General features: G+C 33.4%; 1 protein-coding gene across 1 annotated transcript in view; it reads left to right on the top strand.

The window, feature by feature from the left end:
• Positions 1 to 866: 866 nt before the first annotated feature.
• KCNJ2 (potassium inwardly rectifying channel subfamily J member 2) overlaps positions 867 to 11,907 on the top strand; it is a 37,273-nt gene continuing 26,232 nt past the window's right edge. The window contains exon 1 of the mRNA XM_074224674.1: positions 867 to 991. The gene's annotated coding sequence lies outside the window, so the exon portion shown is untranslated. The remainder of the gene's footprint in view (positions 992 to 11,907) is intronic.

Raw genomic sequence — 11,907 nt, 5'->3', positions numbered from 1 at the left:
CTTAACCCTTTTCCTTCCAGGAATTGTTAATTTCTTTCAGGCTCATATATCAGCTTTGTGGGCAGTTTCTCACCAAGGATGACGGTTTTGACTACAAAGTCTCTCAATAACTCCATAGAATGAAAGCCAGCTAATACAACTGATTCCCTGGAAATTACGTAAGATAAGTAAATATCCTTGGCATTTGTGTATTCATATTCAATGAGAATTTCATAATTTCCTTTCTGTGTGACTTTCACACAATCTCTTGAGAGCAAACATGTCCTTGCTTAGAAATGTTAGGAGGAAGGACAGAAGGTTCCCCAGAATAGAGAGGCAGTAAAATCTCCACTCAGGAGGGTCTTACAACTTCTATATGCTTGGAAGAGACTATAAGATCAGGCTGTTTTCTTCTTATAGAGATAAACATAAATGAATATAGACAGGAACAAAAGGGCTTGTTCCTATGTCCAGAATTATTTCAGGTTTAATACCGGACCCTTCAATTTAACCCACTGAGACAAAAGAGGGGAGTTACAAGAACAGATTTTTAGAGGGGACTATCTGACCTTAAGGAGTAGGGGGGTTACTTTTAGATTGTTGACTGTGCTTTGGCATTTCTGCCATGGACTTGTTTGATAGAAAAAGCTTTTTGCTTTTTTTCTGAGAAAGCAAAGAAATACTAGCAAACTGAATGAAATACTAAAATATGGAGGACCACCTCACCTAAATAATCAGTGATAGCTTAACCTTCCCTTTAAAGGATTTTGATATACGCAAGGTAGAGGAACGGGGAAGGGAAGTGGGGGGGGGGGGACTGATGAGCTTGGAAAGAAGATAACACAGAAATTAAAAGTAAACTAATTTCTACACTTATAATGAACCACTGTGACTCATCTTGATCCCAGGATTAAGAAGACTTGAACATATTTCTGATTTGCAACATGGACTTTGAAATTATGGCTGCAACACTGGTGACAAATTCAACTGTGTTCATAGATGCTTTGATCAGGTAGATTTTTTTTTATCTTGTTTTTAAAAAAATATCCAAATAAAACATACTATCATTTATTCTTGTAGAGAATTGCTTAAATAATTTTCTTTGGATATTTATACTGTTGAGAATGAATTTTACTTATGATTTCATTGGCACTGAAAGTCACTTGTCTAAAAAAATGATAGGCATGCTGTTTTTGAAAATATGAGATATGATTTTTCTTTTCTTTTAAAGTTATAATTTTAATTTGTGTGTATGTTTTCTCAAGATATAACTATTTTGTTTAACTCTGAACTTGTTATCAACCTCTTCCATTTTCTAATTTATACACTGTAATGCTATCCACAATGAAAATATTCAGCAGTCAAAAATTCTTAACTTTCCATTACATAGTATGAAAAAGCTCTATGTTATCTCATGCCAAGGCAGATTTATAAAGAAATTTCAATTCAGATTTCACCCCATTTTATTTCTTTTGTACAATTCAAATTTTGATTTGTCAGTGCTCAATGGTAACTTTTTTTACATTAGGTTAAAACATTTTACTAGAGCATCCTTTCATATCCTCTTTGTCTTTCCATAAGAAACTTTGCATATTTTGCAGAAATAATTATTGAAATAAGAATTTCATGCTTACAATTAACAAAAAAGTTATCTTTGGATAAGAAAGTCATTTCGCCTGATGAGTTTTGTTCAATTTTTCTCCACCTCTACAAATTGAATATTTCTTTTCCCTCAGTTGATATGGTAATAAATGGTGATCAGGATGAAATAGGCATTTTAGTTTGTCAATTACAACTTCCACTATATCCAGTAAAAGAATGAGAAAAAAATAGATTTAAGTACAACGTCTTGAAATGAGTTGTTTTTCACTGATCATAAATGTTTGGAAACAAAATATATAATTAGTCAATTCAGAAATCTGACATTATAACTTCACAGTTGTTTTACTGCCAAACTACATAAACAATTTTCCAAAACACATGTTCAGAGTAATATTTTATTTGGATTACTAAAATAATTACAAAAGACAACAATGTTGACCCTAGTCATTAGTTGAAAAATATCTAAATACCTGGAAAATGAATTGAGATAATAATTGGGTTTTCAGTGCATTTTCATAGGTCTACTTTTGGTTGATTTTATTGGTATTATTATTGTTAATAGCTTAATAATAGTTAATACATGTTATATTACTTCAAGATTTGCTAAATATCTTAAATGCATTCTTTTATTGAATCCTCAAAATAACCACATGACTTACAAGATATTATTAAAATTCTTCTTTTGCCAAATTGAAGAAAAATAAGTCTCTGATAAATTATAAGATTTGCCTAGGGTGACAAAACTAACAAGTGTCTGACCCCAACCCATGTGGGAATGACACTTTGGATCAACATATAACCAAGGTTCTAGAGGGAATGAATTTCAAATATGTTGTGGAAGTAGAATCAATGAGATTTTACATAAAATTCATTATTTAAAATGATGGAAAGGGAAGGGATGAGGATGACTTTAATTTTGAACTTAGTCAACTAACTTGAAAGGATGTTGGAGGCCTTAAGAGGACTAAAAAAATAATGAAGGAGAGATGATTAAAGCAGAGCATCTTAACTCTCCCTTTTTTGTTGTTTTTAATACTCTTGTATCCCATTAGCAATTCAGTGAAGCTTACCCAAATTCAAGCATAGGTCCCTGGAACATAACATTAGAAACTTTTCCTACTATGTTCTTGAATGTTTAAGTTGTATCTCTCTCTCTCTCTCTCTCTCTCTCTCTCTCTCTCTGTCTGTCTGTCTCTCTCTCTCTCTCTCCCCTTCACTTATTTATATATTTATTTATTTTGCATTTCATTTTTGCATGTAAAACAATTTTAATATTAGATTTAAAATTTTTGAATTTCAAATTCTCTCCCTCCCACCCCGATTTAGAAAGTAAATTATTTGATATTGGTTATAAATGTGTAGTCATGAAAAAATGTCCTAAATAATCATGTTGTGAAAGAAAACAGAGACCCCACCCACCCACCCAAACAAAATCCTCTTAAAAATAAAGCAAAAAAAAGTATGCTTCTGTATTTAGGCACCATGAGCTTTTTCTATGGAGTGTGTGTGGGGGTGGTGGTTAGCATTATTTTTTTTTATCATTAGTCCTTCAGAGTTGTCTTGGGTCACAATATTGCTGAGAAAAACTTAGTCATTCACAGTTGACCATTCTACAATATTGCTGTTACCATGTACATTTCACTTTTCATCATCTCAGTTAAGAATTTTAGACTCTTGCTTATCATTTTTATAGCAGAATAGCATTCCATAATAATCATATAATACAATTTGTTTAGCCATTACCCAACTGAATAGCATTCCCTCAATTTCCAATTCCTCACAATCAGAAAATTGTTGCTAAAAATATCTTTGTGCATATAGATCTTTTTCCTTTCTTTTTTTTAATTTCAAACCTAGTGGCAACATTGTTGGATTAAACGTTAGGCACGTTTTCATATTCCATTGGGGAATAGTTCCAAATTGCTTTACAGAATGGTTGATTCAGTTCACCACTCCACTAGTAATGCATTAAAGTTTCATTTTCCCTACATCCCCTACAACATTTGTCATTTTCCTTTTCTTTCCTATTAGTAATCTAATAGGGATAATATAGTAACTGAGGATTGTATTAATTTGCATTTCCCCAATCAATAGTAAATTAGAACATTTTAATCTGCATATAAATAGCATTGCTAACCACATCTGAAAAATATTCATATCTTTTGATCATTTTTTGGTAGGGAATTGGCAATTTCAATAAATTTGATGTAGTTCTCTATGTTTGAGAAGTGAGACCTTTGTCAGAGAAACTTGCTTCAAGATTTTTTTCAGTTATTACTGCTGAATGTATTTCCCTTTATTTTTTTCCTCCTCTGACCCCATTTATTCTATTTTCTCTCTCCTTTCACCCTTTCCCTCCTCAAAATTATTTTGCTCCTGACTTGCTCCTCTCCCAATTTGCCCTTCCTTCCATCATACCACTCCACCACCCCGGTCTCTTATTCCATTCCCCTCCTAATTTGCTACAGTGTAAGGTATATTTCTATACCCAATTAAGTGTGTATGTTATTTGCTCTTTGAACCAATTCTGAAGAGAGTAAGGTTCACTCACTCTCCCTCACCTCTCCACTCTTCCACTTCACTGCAAAAACCCTTTCTTGCCTCTCTTTGGTGAGATTATTTACCCCATTCTTTCCCTTTCTCCCAGTATATATCTCTCTTACCCCTTAATTTCATCTTTGTAGATAACATCCCTTCATATTCAACTCACTTCTATACCCTCTTTCTAAATATACTTCTTTTAACCTCCCAGATAATGATAAAGTTTGTATAAGTTATTATCAGTTCTCACCTTACCATATTATAATATAAACAGTTCAACATTATTAAGTTCCTCCTGACTTCCCTTTCCTGTTTACTTTTATTTGCTTCATTTTCCTCTCATATTTTAAGATCAGATTTTCTGTTCATCTCTGGTATTTTCATCAGGAAAGTTTGAAAGTTTCCTATTTAATTGAATGTCCATCTTTTCCCTGATTGAGTATTCTCTATTTTGCTAAGTAATTGATACTTGGTTGTAATCCAAGTTCTTTAGCCTTCCAGAATATCATATCCCAAGCCTTAATATTGAAGCTACTAATATTTTGTTATCCTGACTGTGATTCCATGATAATTGAAATGTTTCTCTTTGGCTGCTCGTGATATTTTCCCTCCTTGTCCTGTGAACTGGAATATGATTATAATATTCCTGAAGGTTTTTGTTCTGAGATCTCTTTTAGTAGGTGTTCTATAGAGTCTTTCTATTTCTTTATTGCTTCTCATTCTAAAATATCAGGGCAGCTACCTTGATCATTTCTTGAAAGATGAAGTGTTGTTCTTTTTTGGATCATGGCTTTCACTTAGGACAATAATTCTCTCCCCTGGATCTATTTTCCAGGTCAGTTGATATTTCACATTGTTTTCTATATTTTATTCTTTTGGCTTTGTTTTTTATTTTTTCTTGATTTCTCATAAATTTTCTCAGTTTTAATATTTAAGGAATTATTTTCTTTAGTAAGCTTTTTGCCTCTTTTTCCATTTGCTTTATATTACTTTTTAGGGCATTTTTTCCTTCAGTGAAACTTTGTGCCACTTTTTTCATTTGGTCAATTGTGTTTTTTAAGGCATTACTCTCCTCATTGGCTTTTTGGACCTCTTTTACCATTTGGCCTACTCTGATTTTTAAGGTATTATTTTCTTCAGCATTATTTTGTGTCTCCCATACAAAGCTATTAACTCATTTTTCATGATTTTCTTGCATCACATTTATTTCTCTTCTCAATTTTCATTTTATCTCTCACTTGATTTTCAAAATCCTTTTTGAGCTCTTTCAGGATCTGAGATCAATTCATAATATTCTTGGAGACTTTGGATGTAGGAAATTCAATTTTTTTATCTTCTTTTAAGGGTGTGTCACAATAGTAACTTTCTATGATCTTAGTATTTTTCTACTCTTTTCTCATTTTCCCAGGCTATGACTGGCTGGAGGGTACACTGTATCAAGTTTCTGGAATTTTGTGCAACTATTTTAAGAGATACTTCTATGGACTCAGAAGTTTTCAGCTACTCCAAAATAGTATGATCTAAGGAGAAATGTTTGGCCTGTACTCTAGTCTGTGAGTGACCACAAACATTCTATTCTGGCTGGGAACTGTGAGGAGGGTACCCGCTCTCCTGTGACTTCAGGCTACAGTTCTTCTTCTCTCTAAGAGTGAGATCTAAGACTGTGACTCAGATCCAAGGTTGGACAAAGTCCTGCAATAGCAGTGATAGAAAGAAGACCCATGTAATCTTTCAATTCCCTTATCATCTGTAGTCTGAGAGTTCTAGAAGCATTTGCCAATACTACTGATTCAGTCTCCCAAGAATTGTTTTAGGTTTGCTGTGACCAGAGCTGCCCTGCTGTAGTGTGTGTTAAACTGTGTTCCACTTTGATCCTGATATGACAAATTTTTCTTACTAACCTTCTAAATTGTCTTTGGTGTTTGTTGGCTGAGAGAAATCTACCATTGCTGCCACTGATTCAGTTGCCCTACTGCCTGTTCCTGGATTATTAGAATGGAATGAGCTGCACTTAGCTTTTCTCTCAGTTGTCTTGGACTAGAAAATTGTTTTACTCCATTTTTGGTAAGTTCTAACACACTAGAATTTGTTTAGAGTCATTATTTATTGGAGGAGTTTGAAGGATGGTTTTGACTCCATTTCTTGTTATGTTGTATTTCTTACTGGTTCCAAATAATAGTAATCAAACTTCAGGGAACAAAATAATCTGGGCAGTGACTTGGAAGCAACTAGAATGGAACATTATTTTGGTTTGTTATGATTATAGGGTGATTGATTTTAAACTAGAACTTGTCTATTCAAATGAGTTTTCTTTAACTTTTTAAACTTTTAACTAAGTAGTTAATATGAATAATTGTAAAAATGTTTTATTCCAACAGTACTGTTAGTTTTCCAAATGCATTTGGAATACTTCTTTGGAAATTGCAGCTTTCAATCCATTCTGATGAGAAAAAAATGAATAATGTTCTTAGTGATGGAAAATCTATAGTTTATCTTTTAATGATTTGATTTTTATAAACATTCAAAAATTATATGGAGCCAAGAGCAGAAACTAATAAATGGTGACCACGTTGGTAGCATACCGTTTCTAGTTTTAAAAAAAAATGTGTCTGGAAAGTGATGGCACTGTTTGTGTGTATTTGTGTGTTTGTGTGTGTGTGTGTGTGTGTGTGTGTGTGTGTGAGAGAGAGAGAGAGAGAGAGAGAGAGAGAGAGAGAGACTTCTGAAGTTAGTCTCACTACTTTTTATCCATAACTCAGGAAAATAAGGTTTTCTTTTCCAGAAAAAAATAGTAAATTTTTATACACTCGTTCTTTCAATATGAAAAATTAAGAATGTCGTATCGGTTTGTAAATAATTTCTCTTTATGAAATCAATACATGAGCAAAAATATTAAGTAATTGTCATTTGCCTGGTAATCTGTTATATTTGAAAAATGCAAAAGAACAATGAAAAAGAGACTTGCCCTGAGTCTATTTTGGGGGGATACAAGATCAGGTGAACCCCCTAGACTGGGACACAAGTCTTTCTATGAAGATAATGAACTCTTGAATGGTTAGAAATTATGGGATGTCAATGTTGAAGATGATTAGGCACTTATCTCAGAGAATGAGCAATAATAGCAATAGCAATTTTTCTCTTCTCATCCTTTTGGATCTCTATATTTAGTTATGATTTGTCTCTTTTGGACTTTTACCCAGTAGCAATGATAGATTGCTGATAAAGAACATGGATACTTAAAATGAAACTTCAGTCCCTAATTGCCTTTTTCTACTTTTCTGTTCCCTTCTCTATAAACTATTACTTTGCAGTCAGAAATCACTCATTCTATGAAATGAATGCCTTTAGACTTAACCATGAGCTCACTGATTGAAAATACCTAAATTCTAGGTTCAAGTACCAGTTGACTAGAGGAAAGGAAGTATTCTCAATTTATGTCTGAGTCATATAATGACTGGTCAGGAGAGATGGAACTTATAAATTTTTTGGACAGAGCAGATCTGATAGGAATATGAAATCTCTGTTCACTGGTTTCACAGTTATCCATAATTTTTTATAGTTGAGTTGGGGAAAAGAAGTATGATGAGAGTTTTATGATCCTTTTCTTTGTTCTTTGATTCTTGTTTATCACATGCAATATAGGAAAATAAGTAAACATCTATACTATATCTGTGTTCTTTGTGTTCACTGCTTCATCTCTCTAGATTCAAAAAGAATTGAAAAATATGTTATGGACTTTATTAATTATTGTTATAAATTTTTTTCAATATATTCTGAACCCCAATATACCATATAAAACTGAGGAAATCTCATTTCCTATAAGCTATCAACCTCTTTCAATTTTAATTCTTAATTTCCTAGCCAAGCAAATATCATTATATGTTCATGATAGTTATTAGCAGTATCAAATAGTAAAGAAATAGAAAAACATTCAAATGATGTATAGGCTGTGCTGGGGATTAATGTTTGAATCACTTCTGTGTTTTGGGAAAACAAGGGAGAGTACTTTATTGAATGGGATTTCTTTAGCAGCAGCAACAATAGCTAGTCCAGGGGTGGCTAGGTGGCACAGTGGATGGAGCACTGGCCCTGGAGTCAGGAGTACATGAGGTTCAAATCCAGCCTCAGACACTTAATAATTACCTAGTTGTGTGACTTTGGGCAAGCCATTTAACCCCATTTGCCCTGCAAAATCCTAAAAAGAAATAGCTGGTCCAGCCTTGTTGCAGATCCAGTCCATTGCTGTCACATACTGTTTTCTATATTCTTCCTCTGTGGTCTGCATGTGTCTCATATTTAAGCTACTTATATCTCAATACAACCTTGCTTGTAAAAACTCTTTGGAAAAATCTTCCTCCAACCATATTTGCCCATTGCTTCAGGACACTTGTTCCTTTGAATTCTCTATGATCCTTGGAAATTTACTCTATCTTAAGATCTCTATAATCCCAGGGAAAGTTTTAACTTTTTCTCTCTGGAGGGTGCTCTTTAAGCCAAATTGCACAAGATATTTTAGGGGTGAGAAGGTGGAATTGGTTAAGAGAATTGAGAAAGGCCTGAAGTAGTGCTTGAGCTTAGCTTTGAAATAAACCAGGGATTTTAAAAGGTAGTAGTGAGGAGGGAGTACAGTCCTAGTATTGAAGATGGAGGGCATGTGTGATGAATAGCAAAAATACTAGTATAAATGAACCTCAGCATATCAAAAGCAAGAACTATTTCTCTGGAAATACTGGTTGGAACCAAGTTATGAAGGAGCTTAAATGCTAATCAGAACATTTTGTATTTGATTCTAGGGGACAATAGAGAAATTCTGGAGTTAAATAAATGGAAGAATAGCAAGAAAAGATCTATATTTTTAATCTTTATATGAAGAATGAATTGGAAAGGAAAATAAATGAATTGAAATAACATGAAGCAGGGAGCTCATTTATGAGCCTATTGCAATAGTCTAAGTAAGAGACAATGTGAGTTTGAAGTAGAGTGGTAGGCACAATTTAAATCTCAAGGTCTCATCCCTCTGCTCTCATTGTATTAGACTTTGTGCTTACATAACTAAAAATGCAAGTCAATGGCTAAAGTCTTAGGTCTTTGGACCTATTTAATTTATAGATAGTTTTCAGTATCTAATCCATTCATGGTATGGTCCTAAAATTATTATGATGGATTTTCCTTAATATTACTTGAGGCCTTTCATTAGACAATCCTGACATATAATACAAAAACCAACAATCACTCACTCACTTTCCTGAAGGAATAGCCAAATATTGAGAATCAAGACCAGAAACCATAGTCTTTGCTTCCTATTGAACCAAACCCTGACTGCAAACCCCATGTGTTAAAAGTGTAGTCCATATAATGGGTAATGCCATTTTTGAAATTCACACTGGGTATATTGATAAAAGGCAATATAAATAAGTATTTATGCAAGATAATAATGGCCTCTTAGCTACTCTACTTTTAATGACCCACAGTGAGAATACACTTCTTCCAAATATGTTATCCTCTCTGATATGCTCTGATTTTCTTGGTACTGCTCTTGCTTATTGACAAGATAAATATCATTAGGCCCTCAGTTTTCCCTAGCCAACTAGGTGATACCCCAATCTGGAAAAGGAAATAATAATTATGATGATGATGATGATGATGATGATGACAAGGAGGAGGATGACATATCTAGCATTTATATAGCACTTAATATGTGCTAGGTTGTTTACAATAATTTTTTCACTTGATAGTCACAGCAAACCTCAGATGTTGGTACTAGAATGGTCCAAGTATTTAGATAAGGAAATTAAGTAAGGGTAACACAACTACTAAAAGTATGAAGTCAAATTTGAACTCAGGCCTTCCTGATGTCAGACTCTATGCTTTATCCATTGTACCACCCAGGCACCCCAGTGCAAATAATTTATTTCTTCTGGGGGACCTCTAGGAGCTGATTATATATCCCATAATGTCACCAGAAATTGCTCCTATCTTTTTTTCTCAAAACTCTACCCACTCCCTCACCCCTAAGTCCCCAAACAATGGCAGATTTTGAGCACTCCCTCTCTTTTCTGGGGACTAACATTGCTCTCCTTTGCTGGAGCTATATTGTTTATTGCCATATCTATAGGCCAGGGTTATCATTGACCTTGACTAACTTCAAATTGAGATCAAGAAAGTCATACAATATGACTTAGCTGATTCTGTCTCTAGCTGCTGAATGTTCATGGTCATTAAATTTCTTAATCCCAATAAATCTGTAGGAACTTCTCCCCATTCCTGGGGTATACATCACAAAACTGAAAATTAATAGTCTCATCTTCATCCTTATTGATCTATTTGCCTACTTCAGTTTTGAGGTCAATTTAAAGGTCATTCCAAATAATTTTATAATCTAATAGCAATATTTTAGACCAAAATTAATTCATCATTTTGGTGATTCAAATGCAGAACTAGTCTAAAATGAGGCATGTAGATTATTTAATACTTGATAAAAGGAAATTTACCTAGCAATATCATTTAAACAATATCCAACAAGGATAGAAAACTGATGGAATTGGAAACAATTTCCTTGTCTCCACATTTGCCATGATAACTCTAGTCAGAAGTATGTGTTAATCTTGACGGAAGATTCTTTGATTCCTCATGTGATGGTTTTTGTATTAAGTGATCAGAAAGTTACATTGTTGATTCAAAACCTTATTTCTCTAGACCAATTAAGTCTCAGGTATGGTTTCCAAATATTTCAAGGAAGTACTAGTCTAGTTTTTGTGGAATAGTTGTTCCTATGATAAAAAATGAATGAAGAAAATGGGATATAGACAAGAGATTTTTATGGAGGTAAAATCAATAAGACATAAATTTAGTAGATAAGTGAGATGGAGAGTGAGGAAAAGCAAGGGACTGAAAATGATTCTTAAATTGTGAATATGGATTTCAAAGGTAGATGGTGTCCTCATTAAAATTAAGAAGCCAAGCTATTTTCCAAAGGCAGTTTTTGTTTTACCTTGCAAATCAAATCCTAAAGCAAATGATGTTTATATGAAGATAGACAGATGTGGGTGGTAAGTAGAAGGGAATTTAAAGATGAAACATACTGGATTTCCTACATAGGAAAAACTGGCATGTTAATGGTAGATAGTGTAACAGGGAGGTGGAATAAATAGTGAAATAGAAGAGGCTAGAAGTGGTAATGACAATAGTTCAAACTTGAGTGCAACTTTTTTTTCCAGAGAAAGGGTAAAGTTAGCAGTTCTAATCCTTACAGGAATCAGTAAGACCCTGGTCAGCAACATGATCCAGAAGAAGATGGATAGTGAGTTTTATCTTGATCCTTTGGAATCATGATTGCCCTTGCATTAATAAGAGTTAAACATCTACCAAAATTGTTTTTCTTTGTAATATTGTTATTATATAAGCTGTTCTCCTAGTACTGTGAGTTACACTTTTCATTAGTTGATAGAGGTTTTTTCACATTTCTCTAGAAATATTCTTTCCATAATTTTTCATGGCACTTTAATATTCTATTTCATATATTTAATATTATTTATTTAACTATTCATCAGTATGTAGGCACATTCTTAGGTTCTATGGCTTTACTACTATTAAGAGAGTTCCTATAAAATAGTTTTTCTACATATAGTCCTTTTTCTCTTTCTATGATCATTTTAGTATACATGCATAGTAGTGGTAACACTGGGTCAAGAGGTAATGAGGTAAAAAGATGTGAATTCCTAATTGCTTTCCAGAATAGCTGTAACAATTCAAAGTTCTATCAATAGTACATTGGTGTGTTTATTT

This window comes from Macrotis lagotis, chromosome 2, assembly GCF_037893015.1.
Source record: "Macrotis lagotis isolate mMagLag1 chromosome 2, bilby.v1.9.chrom.fasta, whole genome shotgun sequence".
In the NCBI taxonomy this organism is placed as follows: domain Eukaryota; kingdom Metazoa; phylum Chordata; class Mammalia; order Peramelemorphia; family Peramelidae; genus Macrotis; species Macrotis lagotis.
The sequence above is the reverse complement of the archived record's forward strand: the minus strand, read 5'-3'. Positions and strand labels throughout refer to the sequence as shown.